This window comes from Somniosus microcephalus, chromosome 3, assembly GCF_052327205.1.
Source record: "Somniosus microcephalus isolate GS21.2 chromosome 3, FLI_Smic_1.0, whole genome shotgun sequence".
Lineage (NCBI taxonomy): Eukaryota > Metazoa > Chordata > Chondrichthyes > Squaliformes > Somniosidae > Somniosus > Somniosus microcephalus.
In genome coordinates this window covers 330,932,611-330,956,067 of record NC_140989.1, presented here as the reverse complement: position 1 = coordinate 330,956,067, position 23,457 = coordinate 330,932,611, and the positions used below count along the sequence as shown (strand labels likewise).

The 23,457-nt window shown below is 46.4% G+C and overlaps 1 protein-coding gene across 1 annotated transcript in view; it reads right to left on the bottom strand.

Moving 5' to 3' along the window:
* LOC147122237 (monocarboxylate transporter 13) overlaps nucleotides 1–2,857 on the bottom strand; it is a 50,756-nt gene extending 47,899 nt beyond the window's left edge. Inside the window, exon 1 of the mRNA XM_085983155.1 lies at nucleotides 1,843–2,857. The gene's annotated coding sequence lies outside the window, so the exon portion shown is untranslated. The remainder of the gene's footprint in view (nucleotides 1–1,842) is intronic.
* Between the last annotated feature and the right edge of the window lie 20,600 nt (nucleotides 2,858–23,457).

The following is a 23,457-nucleotide window of genomic DNA, read 5'->3' as shown; positions in this document are numbered from 1 at the left end:
CGGCATCTCCACATCATGGCTATTAAAAACAGATTAACTGGTGATTTATCTCATTTGCTGTTTGTGGGACCTTGCTGTGCACATATTGGTGGCCCCATTTCCTTAAATTACAACAGTGACTACATTTCAAAAGTATTCCATTTGCTGCTTTGACGTCCCAAGATTGTGAAAGGTGCGATATAAATGCAACTTCTTTCTTATGGTTACAGGGAATTAAATTAGGATTATGAACACAGGTGAAATAATACGAAATGTATCATGCAGCACCCACTGATCACAGAATCACAGAAACCCCACAGTGCAGATAGAGGCCATTTCGGCCCATCGAGCCTGCACCGACACATATCCCACCCGATCCCCGTAACCCCTACACCAACACATATCCCACCCTATCCCCGTAACCCCACGTATTTAATCCCCCTAACACTAAGGGTCAATTTATCATAGCCAATCATCCTAACCCGCACATCTTTGGACTGTGGGAGGAAACCGGAGCACCCGGAGGAAACCCACGCAAACACGGGGAGAATGTGCAAACTCCACACAGTCACCCGAGGCCGGATTCGAACCCAGGTCCCTGGCGCTGTGAGGCAACAGTGCTATCACACAGCAATGAACCAGTAGGCAGCACACACTCAAGGAGCACCCAACAGGAATTATAGTTAAGCAGTCAGAGGAATCCTGATTATAATGGGCGACGAACAGGAATGGTTCCCCCCTCCTTTCCTCAGAGACAAATCGCAGGGTCTCCAGTCATCTGGCAGAGATCTGGTAACAGCCCAGAAAAGAGATCAAACCTGTGGCCCTTGTTGTCTGCACGGAACTACATTTTCCCAACGAAATACTGGGGATCAAGAACAAGCCTCGTCAATTCATGAGATCCTGGTATAGGTGAACCTTCCGCCCCCCCCCCCCCCCACAAGTGTATCCCATACACATCCACCCATGTAATCTCAACACTTGCAGATATTTCACATGACCCAGTAATTCAAGCTGTGAGGAGGATAAATTAAGCCCCAGCTAGTTTACACAGGCTTTGAAGAAGGGTCAAACCCGAAACGTCAACTCAAATTTCTCTCCACGGATGTTGCCTGACTTGCTGAGTTTTTCCAGCATTTTCTGTTGTTATCTTGAATTGCAGCTTGTGCTGTGTCACTGGGGGGGGGAAGAGTAGTTTTATGGGCTGTAGTGGAGTAGGCAACAGCCTAGGCCCTCTCCTCTGTCTATCTGAAGGACGAAGCATGATGGCAATCTGTTCCGCGATATGCACATTGGAACAAACTGTACTGCCGCAGTTGGAATGCCGTCCCTCGCTGGGCTTGTGCAGACTCGTGTTGCCAGGACATGACGCTTCTCTCATCCCACACCCAATTTTGATTGGTTTTCAGAAATCGAACGAGAAACAAAAACAAATTAGATACAGAATAGTAATTATTAACCCTGCGAACCCAGGCTCATAAATCTAAACTTCATTTAAATGTTGCCACGAATGACGGTATTTTTATGCATATATTAAGATTACAAGGGTCGGGTTCTAGCTCATAAAACACAGATTCCATTGATTTTTCAGTCAGGGTGCATTTACACACCAGGTTTGCTGGGAAGAGATTTCAGCTTTGCATCGATGCTAAACTTGCATTGCAAATCTGGAATCAGGATTTGGGATTTCTCCTGATTCTGGATTGAAGCGAGTGAGAGAACAGACTCCGCTTAACACCACATAATAAGGTTGTGTAAACCCGTTCTACGAATCGTTTACGGCCAGACTCCTCCCCAACACTGAAAAAAACCGTTTAATTTAATTTACATGCTTATAGTGCAGAAGTTCTCCCCTCCCCGTACCTTTGTGTGTGTTTCTAACTGCTGGGAGACAGCTCTCCCTCCCTCTCTCCGTTCACCAGCAGCGACTGGAGTCCGGACACTCAAAACACCAACAGCTTCTGCCTCACAGCCTGGAGGAAATCGCATGGCCGCGACGAGAAATGCATCAAAAACTTAAGATTGAAAAAAAAACCTCAAATCGAAAAACCTAACTCCCCCTGAGGTTTTATAAGCGCGCGTGTCAGGAAAGGGATGAGGCATTTTTCAAATAACATCAGCTACAAGAATGGAGTCTGACTTGTGTCTTGAATAAAGACACCCGCCCATTTTCAGCGGACAGACGTCCTGCTGTACATTAATCGCCCCTCCCTTTCAATGCCTCCTTTCTGAGCACTTCCTTACCCTGCTCTCTCTCTCTTCCCCTGATCCCGAGTCTCTGATCAGTTCTCCATGTTCTGTGCTCTCTCTCTGCCCAGCTCAGAGTCACTGATCAGTTCTCCATGTTCTGTGCTCTCTCTCTCTCTCTGCCCAGCTCAGAGTCACTGATCAGTTCTCCGTGGTCTGTGCTCTCTCTCTCTCTTCCCCTAGCCCAGGTTCTCTGATCCATTTTCCATGGCCTGTGCTCTCTCTCTGCCCAGCCCCAGATCTCTGATCCGTTCTCCATGGTCTGTGCTCTCTTTCCCCCTAGCCCAGGGTGCCTGATCCGTTCTCCATGGTCTGTGCTCTCTTTCCCCCTAGCCCAGGGTGCCTGATCAGTTCTCCATGGTCTGTGCTCTCTCTCTCTCTCTGCCCCCAGCCCAGGTTTTCTGATCAGTTCTCCATGTTCGGTGCTCTCTCTCTCTCTCTCTCTGCCCAGCCCCTGGTCTCTGATCCGGTCTCCATGGCCTGTGCTCTCTCTCTCTCTCTGCCCCTAGCCCAGGTTCTCTGATCTGTTCTCCATGGTCTGTGCTCTCTCTCTCTCTCTCTGCCCCTAGCCCAGGTTCTCTGATCAGTTCTCCATGTTCTGTGCTCTCTCTCTCTCTGTCCCTAGCTCAGGTTCTCTGATCTGTTCTCCATGGTCTGTGCTCTCTCTCTCTCTCTCTGCCCCAAGCTCAGGTTCTCTGATCTGTTCTCCATGGTCTGTGCTCTCTCTCTCTCTCTGCCCCTAGCTCAGGTTCTCTGATCTGTTCTCCATGGTCTGTGCTCTCTCTCTCTCTCTCTGCCCCTAGCTCAGGTTCTCTGATCTGTTCTCCATGGTCTGTGCTCTCTCTCTCTCTCTCTGCCCCTAGCCCAGGTTCTCTGATCAGTTCTCCATGTTCTGTGCTCTCTCTCTCTCTCTCTGTCCCTAGCTCAGGTTCTCTGATCTGTTCTCCATGGTCTGTGCTCTCTCTCTCTCTCTGTCCCTAGCTCAGGTTCTCTGATCTGTTCTCCATGGTCTGTGCTCTCTCTCTCTCTCTCTCTCTCTGTCCCTAGCTCGGGTTCTCTGATCTGTTCTCCATGGTCTGTGCTCTCTCTCTCTCTCTGTCCCTAGCTCAGGTTCTCTGATCTGTTCTCCATGGTCTGTGCTCTCTCTCTCTCTCTCTCTCTGCCCCTAGCCCAGGTTCTCTGATCAGTTCTCCATGTTCTGTGCTCTCTCTCTCTCTGTCCCTAGCTCAGGTTCTCTGTTCCGGTCTCCATGGTCTGTGCTCTCTCTCTCTCTCGCTCTCTCTGTCCCTAGCCCAGGTTCTCTGATCTGTTCTCCATGATCTGTGCTCTCCCTCTCTCTCTGTCCCTAGCTCAGGTTCTCTGATCTGTTCTCCATGGTCAGTGTTCTCTCTTTCTCTCTGTCCCTAGCTCAGGTTCTCTGATCTGTTCTCCATGGTCAGTGTTCTCTCTTTCTCTCTGTCCCTAGCTCAGGTTCTCTGATCTGTTCTCCATGGTCAGTGCTCTCTCTCTCTCTCTGTCCCTAGCTCAGGTTCTCTGATCTGTTCTCCATGGTCTGTGCTCTCTCTCTCTCTCTGTCCCTAGCTCAGGTTCTCTGATCTGTTCTCCATGGTCAGTGTTCTCTCTTTCTCTGCCCAGCCCAGGGTCTCTGATCCGGTCTCCATGGTCTGTGCTCTCCCTCTCTCTCTCCCTCTGCCCAGCCCAGGGTCTCTGATCCGGTCTCCATGGTCTGTGCTCTCTCTCTCTCTCTCTCTGCCCAGCCCAGGGTCTCTGATCCGGTTTCCATGGTCTGTGCTCTCTCTCTCTCTCTGCCCAGACCAGGGTCTCTGATCCGGTCTCCATGACCTGTGCTCTCTCTCTCTCTGCCCCTAGTCCAGGTTCTCTGATCTGTTCTCCATGGTCTGTGCTCTCTCTCTCTCTCTCTCTCTCTTCCCAGGCCAGGGTCTCTGATCCATTCTCCATGGTCTGTGCTCTCTCTCTCTCTGCCCAGACCAGGGTCTCTGATCCGGTCTCCATGGTCTGTGCTCTCTCTCTCTCTCTGCCCAGCCCCTGGTCTCTGATCTGTTCTCCATGGTCTGTGCTCTCTCTCTCTCTCTCTCTCTCTCTGTCCAGGCCAGGGTCTCTGATCTGTTCTCCATGGTCTGTGCTCTCTCTCACTTCCTGCCCCACGCACTGTAGCAAACAGCCTGACCGACTGCTGTGTAGCGTGGTTTTGAAACAAACCTGCTTACCTCAAGACAAAATACAGGAAAATAATCCACCAGCGAGTCGAGCCTACAGGACTCACTCACTCTTCAGGCTCTTTAATAACTTGGCACCCATTCAGTGTTACACAGACTAAATCAACGGACTGTAACAGTCCAAAACTTCTATGAGCTCAAATTAAACCATTTAACTTTAAAGTTCGCCACACCTTACCTTGAGCCTTCAGCTTCTTAAATATTTTTGTAGGCTGCAAATTCTGTTTCACTTCATTTGTCCTAACAACTAGTGAACAAACACAACTTGAAGTGAACAATCAACAGTTTCTTACTCTCTACTGCCTCTGTGTTCTGTTTGCTTTGAAGGAAGTGATAAGAATCATAGAATCATACACAGCAATGCCAACCCCACCATCTCATAACTCAGGAGGCAAACTCTTAAAGATTTGGTAAGAAATCATGAGTTACTATTTTATAAACTGCAATCGTGGCTTTATTTAATCTCTTAACAGGTCACAGCTCTTTACAAAAACTATATTACTGCATCTGAAAATGCTGTACAAAAAACTTTTTAAAAATCCTACCCGCTATCACCACCCCTCACCTGGTGCCCAGCACAACCGCCACGCAATGCAGTCCCTGCAGCTGCCAACCAAAGGTAAGATTTAGGGGGGAAAAATCAAAAACATCTTCCTATGGAGACAGGAGTCGCGATCACCCCCTGTGAACATTGATGCGCTTGGTGATGTGAACAGTGTTATCTCACCTTCAGCTGAAAGGTAGTTCATACAACGGATGTGTATTATTTTCTGCATGTGATAATACCATGTTACTGGGTAAAAAGAATCCCATACTCATGATAACTTCACATCTATTTCTCCTTCCCCTTTGACTACCGTAAATATGTTTTACAGAAGTACTACTGCACTTATGACCTGTTCTGTATCTAAAGCACTAAGAAAATGTATCTTTTATTTTTCTGTGTTTGCAACTGAGTCGCAACCTTGCAACAACAACAACTTATAGTTATATAGCGCCTTTAACATAATAAAACGTCCCAAGGCGCTTCACAGAAGTGTTATAAAATTTTAAAAAATTGACACTGAACCATATAAAATGATGTTTGTGCAGATGACCAAAAGCTTTGTCGAAGAGGTAGGTTTTAAGGAGAGTCTTAAAGGAGGAAAGAGAAGTGGAGTGGCGGAGAGATTTAGGGAGGGAATTCCAGAGCTTAGGACCTCGGCAGCTGAGGCACGACCACCAAGGGAGGAGCATGTTAAATCAGGGATGTTCAAAAGGCCAGAATAGGCGGAGCTCAGAGGTCTAGGGGGATGATAGGGCTGGAGGAGATTACAGAGATAAGGAAGGGCGAGGCCATGAAGGGATTTGAAAACAAGGATGAGAATTTTAAAATCGAGGTGTTGCTTAATTGGGAGCCAATGTAGGTCAGCAAGCACAGGGGAGATGCTTGAGCGGGATTTGGTGCAAGTTAGCACACGGGCGGCAGAGTTTTGGATGACCTCAAGTTTATGGAGGGTAGAACTAGGGAGGCCAGCCAGGCGTGCATTGGAATAGTCAAGTCTAGAGATGATACAGGCATGGATGAGGGTTTTGGCAGCAGATAAGTTGAGGTAAAGTGGAAACGGGCGATATTACGAAGGTGGAAATGGGCAGTCTTAGTGATAGAACGGATATGAGGTAGGAAGCTCAATTCGTGATCAAATATGACACCAAGGTTGTGAACAGACTTGGTCAGCCTTAGACAGTTGCCAGGACAGAGAGCGAATCAGTGGAAAGGGAATGGAGTTTGTGGCGTGAACCGAAGACAATGGTTTCAGTCTTCCCGATATTTAAATGGAGGAAATTTCTACTCATCCAGTGCTGGATGTCGGACAAACAGTCTGATAGCATAAAGACAGTGGAGGGTTTGAGAGAGGTGGAGGAGAGGTAGAGCTGGGTATCATCAGTGTACATGTGAAAACTCACAAAAAAACAGAAAATGCTGGAGATACTCAACAGGTCAGGCAGCATCTGTGAAGAGAGAAACAGGGTTAACGGCCCAGAACTTGGTGTCAGGGGCTTGCCGCGCGTGCAAGCCCCCGATCTGCACTCACCCTGCGCGCTGACATCTGAAGCCCGGGCCTGCTCGCATTTCCTGTCACAGGCCCGGTTCAGCTGTCAGCGCGCAGTGCTTACCTGATCCAGCGGCGTAGTTAGTGCGATGTGCCGGCTGGGATCAGGTGAGCACTGTACAACCAATCAGGGGAGGGGAAGGTTCATTCATGAGTTTGAGAGTAAGAACTGTCAAACTCTTGAAAACTACGGGGGCCCAAAACACTATTTAAACTTTAAATAAAAATTTAAAAAACATCCCAATCATTAAATGAAGTATAAATAAGTTTAAAAAAATAATTTAAACAATAATTTTTTTTTTGAAAAAAATAATTTTTTATAAAATGGGTCTAAAACTAAACTTACCTTATTGTTGATTCTTTAAAATAATAAACCTGTGGGAAAAAAATTTCTAAATTACACTAAAACACCACTTACCTGTAAAAATAAATACTTACATGTGCTTTTTACAAGCGTAAAGACCGGAGGCCTTTAGACATGCGCAAATCCCCCAAAACAGAGGAAATCCAAGACGCACGCGCTGCCCCCTACAGCGCACGTGCTAGCCTCTTCACCTCTTGGGTTAGAGGAGAGGAAATGCCGGTTTTCAGCGCATGCGCTGTGCATGCTGAAAACCGGCATTTCCTCCGGCCAGACGCGTGAGTACCCCTTCCGTACTCACGCGTTTGGGGAGGAATTACTGCCCCAACGTTTCAGGTCGATGACCTTTCGTCAGAACTGGAAAAAAGCAGGAAATGGAACAGATTTTTAAGCAAATGTAGGAGCTGGGAAAGGCGGGAGGGGATGAAAGAACAAAAGGGAAGGTCTGTGATGGGATAGAAGGCAGGCGAGGTTAAGATACATTAAGAGATATTCAAGGCAAAAGGAGATGGTAATGGGACAGGTTAAGAAACAAAGGATGGCTCTAGATGAAGTGTAAATTGTGCTGGCAGAATGAAAGACAGCTGCCATGTGGGAGAGAAGAAAAGAAAACACAAATTTTAAAAAAAGGGTGGAAAAAAATATATATGATAGGGGCCGAGGTTATGGTCTGAAATTGTTGAACTCTATGATGAGTCCAGAAGGCTGTGAAGTGCCTAATCGAAAGATGAGGTGCTGTTCCTCGAGCTTATGCTGAGCTTCAGTGGAACAATGCAAGAGGCTGAGGACGGTGAGGTCTGAGTGGGAGTGGAGCGGTGAATTAAAGTGACAGGCGATCGGAAGCTTGGGGTTTGAATGGAGGTGTTCACAAAGCGGTCGCCCAATCTGCGTTTGGTCTCCCCAATGTAGAGGAGACTGTGTCGTGAGCAGTGAATACAGTATACTAGACTGCAAGAAGTACAAGTAAATTGCTGTTTCACCTGGAAGGAGTGTTTGGGGCCCTGGACAGTGGGAAGGGGGGAGGTAAAAGATCATGTGTTGCATCTACTGCACTTGCACGGGAAGGTGCCAGGCGAAGGGGAAGGGGTGTTGGGGGTGATAGAGGAGTGGACCAGGGTGTCGCAGAGGGAGCGGTCCCTTCGGAATGCTGAAAGGGGAGGTGAGGGGAAGATGTGTTTGGTGGTGGGATCACGCTGGAGGTGGCGGAAATGGCAGAGGATGATCCGTTGAATGTGGAGGCTGGTGGGGTGAAAGGTGAGGACAAGGGGAACCCTATCGTGTGAAAACTCACGTTGTGTTGCCAGATGATATCACCAAGGGGCAGCATGTAGATGAGATATAGGAGGGGGCCAGAGATAGATTCTTGGGGGACACCAGAGGTGACAGTGAGGGATCGGGAAGAGAAGCCATTATAGGTGATTCTACGGTTACGGCTGGAAAGATAGGAATGAAACCGGGCGAGTGCAGCCCCATCCAGCTGGACGACGGTAGAGAGGCGTTAGAGCAGAGTTTTGTGGTCAACCATGTCAAAGGCTGCAGACAAGTCCAGAAGGACAAGAACGGATAGATTACCTTTGTCGCAGTCAATTAGGATGTAATTTGTAACCTTGGAAAGAGCAATTTTGGTACTGTGGCAGGGACAGAAGCCTGATTGGAGAGATTCAAACAAGGATTTCTGTGAAAGATGGGCACGGATTTGGGAGGCGACAACACGTTCAAGAACTTTGAAGAGGGAAGGGAGGTTGGAGATGGGGCGATTGTTTGCAAGGAAGTGCCGAGTGGATGATCCATATCGGCCTCCTCCTGAGGTTCCCACCACCACAGAAGCCACTCTTCAGCCAACTCGAGTCACTCCACATGCACTCCACTCCATAGCAAGAAATGGCTGAGTGCACTGGATACAGCAAAGGCTGTGGGCCCCGACAACATCCCGGCTGTCGTGCTGAAGACTTGTGCTCCAGAACTAGCCGCGCCTCCAGCCAAGCTGTTCAAGTACAGCTATAACTGGCATCTATCTGACAATGTGGAAAACTGCCCAGGTATGTCCTGTCCACCAAAAGCAGGACAAATCCAATCCGTCCAATTACCGCCCCATCAGTCTACTCTCAATCATCAGCAAAGTGATGGAAGGTGTCATCGACAGTGCTATCAAGCAGCACTTACTCACCAATAACCTGCTCACTGATGCCCAGTTTGGGTTCCGCCAGGACCACTCAGCTCCAGACCTCATTACAGCCTTGGTCCAAACATGGACAAAGGAGCTGAATTCCAGAGGTGAGGTGAGAGTGACTGCCCTTGACATCAAGGCAGCATTTGACCAAGTGTGGCATCAAGGAGCCCTAGTAAAACTGAAGTCATTGGGAATCGGGGGGGAAAACTCTCCACTGGCTGGAGTCATACCTAGCACAAAGGAAGATGGCTGTGGCGGTTGGAGGTCAATCATCACAGCACCAGGACATCGCTGCAGGAGTTCCTCCAGGCAGTGTCCTAGGCCCAACCATCTTCAGCTGCTTCATCAATGACCTTCCCTCCATCATAAGATCAGAAGGGGAGATGTTTGCTGAAGACTGCATGGTGTTCAGTGCCATTCGCAACTCCTCAGATAATGAGCAGTCCATGCCCGCATGCAGCAAGACCTGGACAACATTCAAGCTTGGGCTGAGAAGTGGTAGGTAACATTCGCGGCACACAAGTGCTAGGCAATGACTATCTCCAACAAGCAAGAGTCTAACCACCGTCCCTTGACATTCAATGGCATTACCATCACCAAATCCCCCACCATCAATAACCTGGGGGTCACCATTGACCAGAAACTTAACTGGACCAGCCACATAAATACTGTGGCAACAAGAGCAGGTCAGAGGCTGGGCATTCTGCGGCGAGTGTCTCACCTCCTGACTCCCCAAAGCCTTTCCACCATCTACAAGGCACAAGTCAGGAGTGTGATAGAATACTCTCCACTTGCCTGGATGAGTGCAGCTCCAACAACACTCAAGAAGCTCGACACCATCCAAGACAAAGCAGCTCACTTGATTGGCACGCCATCCACCACCTTAAACATTCACTCCCACCGTGGCTGCAGTGTGTACCATCTACAAGATGCACTGCAGCAACTCACCAAGGCTTCTTCGGCAGCACCTCCTAAACCCGCGACCTCTTCCACCTAGAAGGACAAGGGCAGCAGATGCATGGGAACACCACCACCTCCAAGTTCCCCTCCAAGTCACACACCATTCTGACTTGGAAATATATCGCCGTTCATTCATCGTCGCTGGGTCAAAATCCTGGAACTCCCTCGCTAACAGCACTGTGGGAGTGCCTTCCCCACACGGACTGCAGCGGTTCAAGAAGGCGGCTCACCACCACCTTCTCAAGCGCAATTAGGGATGGGCAATAAATGCTGGTCTTCCCAGCGATGCCCACATCCCATGAATGAATTTTTAAAAAGGATGGTAGAGTCACGGGTTGGTTTTTTAAGGAGAGCGGTGATGATGGCAGATTTGAAGGAAAGAGAGACAATACCGAAGCAGAGAGAACCATTAACAATATCCACTAACATGGGAGCCAGGAAGGAAAGTTGGGTGGGCAGCAATTTAGTAGGAATAGGGTCGAGAGAGCGGGAGGTTGGTCTCATTGATAAGATGAGCTTTGAAGGGACAAGAGGTGAGATAGGAGAGAAATTAGAGAAATATGCAAATTTAGGGTTAGGGCAGGAGGAAAACGGAGAGGAAGTAAGGTCCGGTGGGCATGGGGAAGGGAGGAATTAAAAGCAGAAGCAGTTGAACAGATGTGGTCAATCTTTTTAACAATGAAGTCCATGAGCTCCTCACATTTATTGTTGGGAGATGAGGGAGGAGGAGGCAGGGGAGTTTGGCTTGAGAAGACGGTTAGCGGTGGAGAAGAGAAGCCTGGTGTTATTTTTGCTGTCCTGGATGATCTTAGAATAGTGGATAGTTTTAGTGATGGAGGGCAGGACCCGGTAGTGCTTTATATGATCTAGCCAAATCTGGTGATGGATGATTAGACCAGTTTTCCGCCAAAGACATTCAGATCTGAGTTCCTTGGACTTAAGGGAGTGGAGATGAGGGATATATCAGGGGGAACGATTAGGGTGAGAGAGTGTAATGATTTTAGTGGGGACAAGGGCATCAAAGGTGGTGGAGAGGGTGTGATTTAGTAAGTCAGTAGCTGCAGAGATGTCATGAAGAATTGTAGGTCAAAGGTTAGGTAGTTGGGAATTAGAAAGTGCAGTGGTAAGGGACCTGAGGGAGAGTTTTTTCCAGTGGCAGATACGAAAAGGAGTGGGTTTAGGAGGGGGAAGGGGAATATGGGTAGAGAGTGATATAAGGAAATGGTCGGAGGTTGTCTTATTGGTGATGGTTACGTAGGGGATGTATGAGTGGGGGAGTTGACATAAAGGGAGAGATTAAGGGAGGAAAGGAGGGCAGGGAGCAAGAAGAGTTGCGGTGGAGGTTGAAATCACTGAGGATGAGAAATCACTCGGTGCAGAGGCAGAAGGAGGAGAAGTTGCCAGAGGAGTAGGGAGACAGACCAAGGCATGATTTAGATATAAGGGTTACACCACCACCGTGGCGGTTTGGGCATGGAATATGGTGTAAAGTATAGCCAGGTGGATATGCTTCATTAAGGAGAAAGATGTCATCACCCCTCAACCATGGCTCCGTCAATGCCATGATGTCCATTTGATCGTCCACAATAAGGTCATGGGTGGCAAGACCCTTGTTTACAAGTGAACGTAATTTTGAAGGGAAATGCGGAGAAGGGCGATGATACCTAATTTACAGTGTTTTCCCTGACATACATCCTATTTTTTAAAACATATAAATAAAGAAATAAATAATTGTATTTATATAGAGTCCTTCGCAACCTCAGGACATCCCAAACTGCTTTACAGCCAATTAAGTACTTTTGAAATATAGTCACTGTTGTATTGTAGGAAACATATTCACATTTACAGGGCTGTTCTGTGGAATCACCCCTGTGTTTGCTAAGCTACATTGGCTCCCGGTCCGGCTGCGCCTCGATTTTAAAATTCTCATCCTTGTTTTCAAATCCCTCCATGGCCTCACCTATTCCTATCTCTGAATCCTCCTACAACCCTCCGGTAGCTCTGCACTCCTCCAATTCTGGCCTCTTGCGCAACCCCGATTTTAATTGCTCCACCATTGGTGGCCGTGCCTTCAACTACCTGGGCCCTAGACTCTGGATTTTTCCTCCCTAAGCCTCTCTAACTCTCTCTCTTCCTTTAAGATGCTTCTTGATACCTATCTCTTTGATCAAGCTTTTGGTCACGTGTCCTAATATCTCTTTACGTGGCTCGGTGTCAAATCTTGTTTGATAACGCTCATGTGAAGCACCTTGGGATGTTTTACTATGTTAAAGGCGCTATATAAATGCAAGTTTCTGTTGTTGAGTTCTGTATTTTTCCATTTCAGTAGAGCACACAGAGGGATGGCAATATGTATGACAGAACTGAGCGCATCTGCTTTCTATGATTGGTGTCAATGCGAGGGATCTGTCTTACGAGCAATCATGTAATGTCTTCTGACTATTTTCTGAATATTTGTTTAGTAACCACTTTACAGAGACTGAAATCAAAAAAATGTCCTGTATCTGTCTAAAAATAGTGAAACACAGGGCCCAGTATATGTTAATATTTACAAAATGAAAACTATAAGTTCCATTACAGTATTTACTCCTAGTTTTCTTTAACAAATACATACTAAAAGGAGCTGGCAGTATGGGTCAATCCTACAGCTGGACTGAGCTTCCAACATTGTGCTTCAGGAGACCATGACATCTACAACATCAAGTCGTCAACTATCCCAAACTCTGTAGGACAACATAAAGATTTTTTTAATTATGGTTTACAAGCAAAGGACACCACCTGTGAGCCATACAGCCCATGAAAGACTCAGGTTTGATTCCCAGTCTGTATTGAAGTAACTGATCTCAGGCAAGCCATGCTATGATCTGTTGCAATGCCTCTAGGATGGGAAAATTGGTCAGGGTTCCCATTTCCGATTCCTATCCAGTGACCCCCTGCTCTGGATGTGTGTGGTGAGAACGGAATTGCACTGGCTATGATATTATTCAGGCTGCTTCAGCTCTTTTTTTTCCCTAATGTCCATCATAAAAGCCTGAACTTTCTATGAACTAAAGTGAGACTTTGTGCAAAAAATAATCTGGGATAGCATACCTCATACAAACAATAGACACATTTATTGATGCTCAATTTACATGCAGGATTTGCATTACGAGCCCATGTCATTTCAAAGGACAATTAATATCAGTTACATCAGACACGTAGACTAAATTACTAAACATCAAGTTTGTCTTAGATAAATTTATAGACGGAAACAGTAACAAAAAATTATTATTTCACCAGAAAGGTCATTGACCTGAAACATTAACTCTTTCTCTCTCCACAGATGCTCCCGGAACTGCTCAGCATTTCCAGCATTTTCTGTTTTTATTTCAGGTTTCCAGCATCTGCAGTATTTTGATTTTGTACAAATAATTATTGATGTCTGTCCAAATAATACATCAGGTTTGAAACAATTCAGCAGCTTTGAAATAGCTAATCAAAGGGTTAAACAGACAAACCCATCAGCTGAGCTCCTTTGATTGCCGGATCTTACTGAAAAAATGGAAAACACTTCTCAGAAGGAGAATAGCTGCCTGATTCTTTCCTGTTTCTTGGAATTAACTTGGCTAACATGATGTTCCTATCCATGAAGTTACATTTTGTCATCTAGTCCCTTATGGCTAGGTCAAAACCATATCTGGTACATCCAAAAGGCCCAATTCTTATATCCTTAAATCCCTTTGAAATAAGTTGTGTCTTTGAGAAGTCAGCCTGTGAAATAGAGAAGCTTTTCTGAAACAATAGGCAAGTTCCATGGTGCATACAGTAAAGCAAGCATGGTTTGATAAGTGCTAACTAACTATGTTAGGGCTATCCTGATCAGATTGTGTCATTGATTCATTACCCAGTGACACACAGGGAGCTGGATTTTACCAGCCCCGAGGAGGTGAGTTTGGAGGCGGGACTGCTGGGAAAGTCAAAAAGAATGGGAGCGGGTCCCGAACCTGCCTCCAACCAATCTTCCCGGGAGACGGGTCCCCGATTTGCGCAGGGACCCAACTCCTAGTGGTGGGAAGAGGATTATAGACACTTAACTGCCTGTTAAGAGGCTTTTTCCAATTTTTAGACTTCTGCTGCAGGCTTCCCGACGTCGGGGAACCCCGCCAGGGTAAGTGAGACATACTGTGGGTCTGTTGTTATGTTGGTGTATAGATGACAGCTGCAGAAGTGGTGTGAAGGATCAGAGGTAAGGAAATGTAGGTAAAGTCATTTTTAATGTGTTTAGATTTTTAGGCCTCATCTCAATGGGAGAAGTGACAGATCACTTCTGTACCCTCACCTGCAGCTGCCATCTGTTTTATTCTAAGGAGAGAATCATTGGAGAGTCTGGGGTCAAGGGCTCACCTGTGTACATGATTGTCAGTGTTTGACAACACCTCAATGCTGTCAAACACTGTCAAATCGTCTGTCAAAAATAAATGCTTCATGTCCCTTTAAGAAAACCGGCAGATGAAGCGTCATCAACTGATGTCACCTGACACCGGCTTTCCCTTAATTGGCCAGCAAGCCCGCAGTGCGGGCTTAACAAGGCCAATCAGGGGAAAATAGCGTCTGTGCATCGGACGTTGCTGGGGGCGGGACTAGAACCCGGAAGGCAGCAGTCCCGCCCCCAACGCGTCTAGGTGAGTAAAATCCAGCCCAGTATCTTTTTCGAGCACTTGGGGGGAGTCAAGATGGCGACCGAGGCGGTCCAGAGGTAAGCGCTCTCCCTGCTTCGGACGGCCCGCTCCCCCGCCACCTGCTCCTGCTGCCGGAGCGATGTGTTCGGCGAGTCGGGCGGAGGCAGCACAGCAGCAACAAGCAGCAGCAGCAGCCACGACGACCCGCTACAGCACATCGCCCGGCAGCTCCTCGGTGGGAAGCTCGCATTCCGACTGGGAGGAGGGGAGCCGGGCATGGTGGCCAGAGGCCGGACCGTGAGCGGGAGAAGCAGGCCCCGGGCCGTCAGACCGTGGAGCCGGCGACAGTGAGGAGGAGGCCGTGGCAACCGGAGCTTATACATCTCGACGATGTGTTCGGCGAGTCGGGAGGAGGCAGCGCAGCAGCAGCAGCAGCTACGACGACCCGCTACAGCACGTCGGCCGGCAGCTCCTTGGCGGGAAGCTCGCAGTCTGACTGGGAGGAGGGAGAGCCGGGCATGGTGGCCAGAGGCCGGACCGTGAGCGGGAGAAGCAGGCCACCACATCGTGGAGCCGGCAACAGTGAGGAGGAGGCCGCGGTGACGGAGCGGCTGAGGGACATCGCGTTCTCATTGCCATTGGATGCCATTGAATTGACTTTCTCTGAACATGCTGCTGGAGAATAGCGACGTGTCTCTGTGAGCTCCCACAGCTTATTGTGGGAGTGATCGGGGAGTAAGCATTCCATTGTACTAGTTACATATGGCAAATAAAATTGAAATTGAAATTGAAATTGTGTGCATGGTAACTTGTTTCCCTGGATAGATATGTCTGTTAGTAATCAACTTTTTTTGTACTTCATGCAGATGTAATTCTCCCAAGTATGCAGTTGTACAAGTCCCTTTGAGAGTGCTATCTCTCTATAAAAGTAAACAAAAACATTTTAAGCTAAGAAGCTCATTACAGAGAGGAATCCCATAAGCTAAGGATGAAAATACTGCATTTTTGTCACAGTGATGTTTTCCATAGTAAAATAGTCTATGGGCATTCAATGTAAAGAATCACACATTAATAAGAACATAAGAATTAGGAGCAGGAGTAGGCCATACGGCCCTTCGAGCCTGCTCCGCCATTCAATAAGATCATGGCTGATCATCGACCTCAACTTCACTTTCCCGCCTGATCCCCATATCCCTTGATTCCCCGAGAGTCCAAAGATCTATCTAACTCAGCCTTGAATATATTCAACGACTCAGCATCCACAGCCCTTTGGGGTAGAGAATTCCAAAAATTCACAACCCTCTGAGTGAAGAAATTCCTCCTCATCTGAGTCTTAAATGGCCGACCTCTTATCCTGAGACTATGCCCCCTAGTTCTAGACTCTCCAGCCAGGGGAAACAACCTCTCAGCATCTACCCTGTCAATCCCCCTCAGTATCTTATGTTTCAATGAGATCACCTCTCATTCTTCTAAACTCCAGATAGCATAGGCACAAACCACTCAATCACTCTTCATAGGACAACCCTTTCCTCATTAATAATTGCCACTTGGAAGGGGTACTTGAGGGTAATGGCCCAGGGAACTGTACCCAATGCCATCAGGAGAGCAGGGCATGGGAGAAAGTTAGAGAGAAAAATGCATAAATAAAAATTGACAATTAATGGCAGAATTTTTTTTAAACATGAAGATAACAGGACATGGCTGTGAGCCTGCCTCACTGGATATTGTACCCCTGTTGATAAAACATTGGGGGTAATATAGTTGATGCTACTATATTACCCCCAACCCCATGAGCCCTTATCTTGTGTAATAACCATTTATGTGACACCTTATCGAATGCCTTTTGGAAATCCAAATATACTACATCCACTGGTTCCCCTTTATCTACCCTGCTGGTTACATCCTCAAAAAACTCTAATAAATTTGTCAAACACGATTTCCTTTTCATAAAATCATGTTGACTCTGCCTGATCATGTTATGATTTTCTAAGTGCCCTGATACCACTTCCTTAACAATGGATTCCAGCATTTCCCCAACAACTGATGTCAGGCTAACTGGCCTGTAGTTCCCTGTTTTCTCTCTCCCTCCTTTCTTGAATAGCAGTGTTACATTTGCTACTTTCCAATCTGCTGGGATCGTTCTAGAATCTAGGGAATTTTGGAAGATCAGAACCAATGCATCCACTATCACTGCAGCCACCTCTTTTAGAACCTTAGGATGTAGGCCATCAGGTCATGGGGATTTGTCAGCTTTCAGTCTCATTAATTTCCCCAGTACTTTTTCTCTACTTATATTAATTACGTTAAGTTCCTCACCCTCATTAGACCCTTGGCTCCCCACCATTTTTGGTATGCTTTTTGTGTCTTCTACTGTGAAGACAGATACAAAATATTTGTTTAACGTTTCTGCCATTTCCTTATGCCCCATAATAATTTCTCCTGTCTCAGCCTCTAAGGGACCAGTGTTTACTTTTGCTACTCTCTTCCTTTTTACATACTTGTAGAAGCTCTTACAATCTGTTTTTATATTTTTTGCTAGTTTTCTCTCATATTCTATTTTTTCCCTTTTTATCAATTTTTTGGTCAACCTTTGCTGGTTTCCGAAACCTTCCTAATCCTCAGGCTTACTACTATTCTTTGCAACATTATAAGCTTATTCTTTCAATCTAATGCTATCCTTAACCTCTTTAGTTAGCCATGGCTTGATCACTTTTCCTGTGGAGTTTTTGTTTCTCAATGGAATATATTCCTGTTGAGAATTATGAAATATTTATTTAAATGCTAGCCACTGCTTATCTACCTTATCTTAGTGTCAGCTTAGCTCAGTGGTACCACTCCTTCCTCTAAGTCGGAAATTTATAGGTTCCAGCCGTCTACAGGATTTGTATGTGTAATCTTGGTTGGCATTCCAGTCTAGTACTGAGGGAGGGCAGAATTGTTGGATGTGCTGTCTTTTAGATGGGACATTAAACCAAGTCCCTGTCTGACTGTTTACTATTTACGGAGCGTTCTCACAATGCCTGGCCAATAATTAGCAACCAACAAAACAAAAAAACCCACAAATTGATTGGTCATTATATCATTGTTTTTTGTACAAACTCTGTTCTCTAACCACTGACGCCATCCCTCTCCCTGGCAACTGTCTGAGGCCGAACCAGACCGTTCGCAACCTTGGTGTCGTATTTGACCCTGAGATGAGCTTCCGACCACATATCTGCTCGATCACCAAGACCGCCTACTTCCACCTCCATAACATTGCCCGACTCTGCCTTTGCATCAGTTCGTCTGCTGCTGAAACCCTCATCCATGCCTTTGTTACCTCTAGACTTGACTATTCCAACGCTCTCCTGGCCAGCCTCCCATTTTCCAACCTCCATAAGCTTGAGCTCATCCAAAAATCTGCTGTCCGTATCCTACCCTGCACCAGGCCCCATTCACCCACCACCCCTGTGCTCGCTGACCAGCAATGCCTCAATTTTAAATTTCTCATCCTTGTTTTCAAATCTCTCCATGGACTCGCCCCTCCCTACTTCTTTAACCTCCTTCAGCCTTACAACTCCCCGAGATCTCTGCGCTCCTCCAATTATGGCCTCTTGAGCATCCCTGATTTTAATCGCTCCATCATTGGTGGCCGTGCCTTCTGCTGCCTGGGTGCCTGGCTCTGGAATTCCCTCCCTAAACCTCTCTGCCTCTCTACCGCTCTCTCCTCCTTTAAGACGCTCCTTAAAACCTACCTCATCTCTCCTAATATGTAATTATGTGGCTCGGTGTCAAATTCTGTTTGATAAAGCTCCTGTGAAGCGCTTTGGGATGTTTTACTACATTAAAGATGCTATATAAATGCATGTTGTTGTTGTTAGCTGCCACTTTTGCCTACATAACAACAATGTAAGTTAGTGGTTATGGTACTGGACTAGGAAACCCAGCAATCATGAGTTCAAATCTCAAATTGAAATTGAATCTAATAAATCTGGTCATTTGTGGGCGGGCATCGGAAAAAACGACCATACCCGTGCTGAACTGTTGTAAAAACTCAACTGTCCTGCAGGAAGGGAGCCTGCCAGCCCTACCTGGTCTGGCCTACATATGATTCCAACCCCACACTATCTGGTAGATGCTTACACCCTCAGGGTAACTAGGGGTGGACAATAAATGTTGCCTTGCCAGGCGGCCCACACACCAAGGAGGAACAATAAAAAAGGTCCATTTTATATCAAGCCATATCTCTAATGGGTGGTTGACATTCCAAATGAACATCATGAAAGAATCAAAGTATCGAACTAGACAGCCTGTCAATACAAAATTAAAACTGATGCAGCAATGCTATTCTGTCACATAGCCTAAATGGATTAAATAATTCTTCACTCTGATTCACTGAATCAGTATTGATCTCCTGCAAATAGAAACTTTGAACAGGCTCATAATTTAAAGATTGTAGAATGAAATGAGTTGCATTAAAAATATTTTGAAATAAATTGTGCATGTTAAAATTTTGATTTAAGTAATATGTCAATACAAAATAGGTATTTCAACAGAACCCAATAGTGACAAACAAAAAAGGCCCTTCACTCTAGTAGAGTTCTCTAAGATAGCCTTGGTTCTGTGAGCATAACTGATAATTTTACTGGCTATAGAGTTGGTGTCGTGTGACATAATACTTCAAAATGCATTTCTTTAATCATTCAAATGTGGCCTAGATGGATGTTACTCAGTCTTTGAACTTATAGCTTGCACCGTCCTGATATATGTCATACATCATGGGCAATCCCAATGTCACTTGCACTCTGAGCTTGTGGGCTGGATTTTGCCGGCGCTCAGAGGGCGGGTTTGGAGGCGGGTCCGCTGTCAAAATAGCAAAGATTGACAGCGGGTAGGAAACCCGCTGTCAACCTACCTCCACACGAGTCTCCCAGGTGTTGAGTCTGTCTGCGCAGAACTGACCCGACACCAAGTGGCGGGGGAGACAATTTAGATCATTAAATAGCCTGTTAACAGCCAATTTAATGCTATTTTGAGCCTTCCTTGCAATTTAACGTGCTCCCCCACGGGTTACCCGCTGCTTGGGGAACACGTCAGCTCACCCTGGCGTGAGTTGAGTCTGCTATGATGTATCTGATAAGCTGACAGCTGCAGAAGTGGTGTAAAGGATGCCATGTTGCAGATGTTCAGTTTCAGAGCTCAGAAACTGTTGGTTACTGCATTTGTAAGACATATAGAGATTTCTTTAGCTTACAAGTGTTTAGAACCAACCTCATTGGAACAACCTCTCTCACCATTGACAGATCGCTTCTGTCATCTCACCTGCCATCTATTGCAGCAACCAGAACCCACCATCCAGCTCTCCCGCCGCCATCCCACCTCCGCAGGGAAATCCAGCCCTGTGGATCACTGTAATATTCATTCTAATTGACAATGGGCTCCATAGTTCTGATATTATGCAGCCCTTGGAAAAAACACACCTTGGTCCTCTGAATCCTTCCACGATCAGCCCCAACATCAACATCACCAGGCACACCAACATTACCAACAACATCACCAACCTTCTCCGCCATCACCTGATGCTGCATAGGACACAGGGCATCAGCCGTTGACATCACTGCTGCCCGGGAGGCCAGCGATGGCATCACCATGGCCAGATTTACTTCACTTGATGATGTAAACCCTGGCTGCCACATGATGCGCCAGATTAACACCATCCCACACCAGCACTGTGAAGCATCCCATTAATGTCCAAGCCATTCCATTCACACTCATCACTATAGCGGGGGTGGGGGGAAGTTATGTCTCAACATTCACTGGAACTCTGTATGACACTTCTCAAGGTGCGCACAGATCTGTCCAATAAGGTGAAGTGTTGAAAATATAGATTTCACTGTATGACAACACATTACCAGAAACTTCACATGAACATTGGCTAAACCTCTCAAGTGCCTATCCTTTTGTGTTGTTAGTTGGTGTGATTGCCCTAGGATGAGGGTGAGTGTGAGTGGTGGCTAGTGAAATGGTTAAGTGATAATGTAGATAGAGAGGGTTGGGTGGAGTTGCAAGGTAAGTTGGTGTGAGTAAGAATGTGCAGGAGTAGAGTAGGGAAGGCAGAGTGATGGGGATGTGATGAGTGGCACAGCAGGGTGAGGCTGAGTGTGGCATTGCAGTAACGTTTCGTGATCTACTGAGATCATTGAAATGTTTGCGGCACTGCACCCAGGTCCTCCTGACGATATCCCTGCTTTTGCCCTCCTGTGCAATGTGCAACCAGACTGTGTTGATCTCCTGGGGAGGTCTCTTCCGCCCAAGGGAAGGGAAGAGAATCTCCCTGCGTGATGTGGCTCCCTCCATAAGCATATGGAGGGAGTCATGCGTGAGCCTGGGTGCAGGCGTGCACCTTTGTGCAGTGCTTGTCAGTGTTTGCAGCACATCAATGCTGTAGAACACTGACAGCACAACTGTCAAAATCAATGTGGCCGTGGTCCCTTTAAGGAAACCGGCTGATGACGCATCATCAAATGACGTCATCAGACCCGCTTCCTGTTAATTGGCCAGGAACCCCGCTGGGCGGGCTTAACAAGGCCAATCTACGGAAAATCTTTTTGAGAGTGCAGCTGCAGACGGGAGTGGGACCAGAATCCACCATCCAGCTCTCCCGCTGCCATCCCACCTCTGCAGGGAAAATCCAGCCCTGTGGATCACTGTAATATTCATTATAATTGACAATGGGCTCCATAGTCCTGATATCATGCTCTCTTTGATATATGAGTTATGTTGTCATTCTGTTCCTTGTAAAAGATTCATATACATAATAATTAATTGATATATAAATAATTCAAACATAGGTATGATTTATTTAACTTTACACATTTAGTCTGAATAGTGAATGATGATGTATTTAAACCTACGACTTCACACAATACGCATTTTTAAAAACTTTTTATTTTGCTAATGAATGCAAGTTACTTCTTTCTTTCTAATGTTTTTGGACAGTATGTCTTAGTGCATACATGCTTATTCCATGATCCCATGCTCCCAGTGGGCCACCACACTCGTAGGGTTTACACCATGGGAAATTGCATGCTGTGCACCAGCAATGCGTTCCTTGCAGACACAGCTCTCTGCTGGGAGCATGGGGTCACGGAATAGATCATTTGGTGTCTACGTTCCCATTAAACTGCACATACACAATGTAAAGCGTTGACAGAAAAATAGAATTGTGGAATACTATCCTGAAAATCCCAGTTGAAAATCCCAGAAAACCCTACATATAATAGAAACAGACTTTGATTTATTCTGTCACCATAAGTCAGTAGCCTAATTACAAACTGAAAGAGATGCAGAATTCAATCCTTGAAACACGGGTAATAATTCCAGAATTGCATGTAATAAAATGGAATTCGACTCAATTTGTTACTGCAAAACAGTGGTCTTGATTATATATGAAGAACAGTTGACAGGCAATGTACAATGACAGGAGATATATGGGTGAACCTGGTGGCTCGTAGTTGTTATTGTGTTTGATGCTGAGGCAGTGCTGAGATAGCAGAGCTGTAGAGGAACCAATGACCTCCGACTGCCACTCACCTAGTTTCCTTTACTAGAAACATAGAAACATAGAAACATAGAAGATAGGAGCAGGAGTAGGCCATTCGGCCCCTCGAGCCTGTTCCGCCATTTAATGAGATCATGGCTGGTCATCCAAATTCAGTACCCTGACCCTGCTTTCTCCCCATATCCCTTGATCCCTTTAGCCTTAAGAAATATATTTAACTCCTTCTTGAATATATTTAATGAATTGGCCTCAACTGCTTCTGTGGTAGAGAATTCCACAGGTTCACCACTCTCTGGGTGAAGAAATTCCTCCTCATCTCTGTCCTAAATGGCTTACCCCTTATCCTTAGACTGTGACCCCTGGTTCTGGACTTCCCCACCATCAGGAACATCCTTCCTGCATCGAGTCTGTCTAGTCCTGTTAGAATTTTATACGTTTCAATGAGATCCCCTCTCATTCTTCTAAACTCTAGCGAATATAAGCCTAATCGACCCAATCTCTTTTAATACGTCATTCCTGCCATCCCAGGTGAATCTTTGCTACACTCCCTCCATGGCAAGAACATCCTTCCTCAGATAAGGCGACCAAAACTGCACACAATACTCAAGGTGTGGTCTCACCAAGGCCCTGTACAACTGCAGCAAGACATCCTTGCTCCTGTACTCGAATCCTCTCGCTATGAAGGCCAACATACCATTTGCCTTCTTAACCGCCTGCTGCACCTGCTGCACCTGCATGCTTGCCTTCAGCGACTGGTGCACAAGGACACCCAGGTCTTGTTGCACTTCCCCTTTTCCCAATCAATTGCCGTTCAGATAATAAATCTGCCTTCTTGTTTTTGCCACCAAAGTGGATAACCTCGCATTTATCCACATTATACTGCATCTGCCATGCATCTGCCCAATCACTCAACCTGTCCAAATCATACTGGAGTTTCTCTGCATCCTCCTCACAGCACACACACACACCCAGCTTTGTGTCATCTGCAAACTTGGAGATATTACATCTAGTTCCCTCGTCTAGATCATTAATATATATTGTGAATAGCTGGGGGTCCTAGCACCGATCCCTGCGGTACCCCACTAGTCACTGCCTGCCACTCGGAAAAAGACCCGTTTATTCCAACTCTTTGCTTCCTGTCTGCCAACCAGTTCTCTATCCAAGTCAGTACCTTACCCCCAATCCCATGTGCTTTAACTTTGCACACTAATC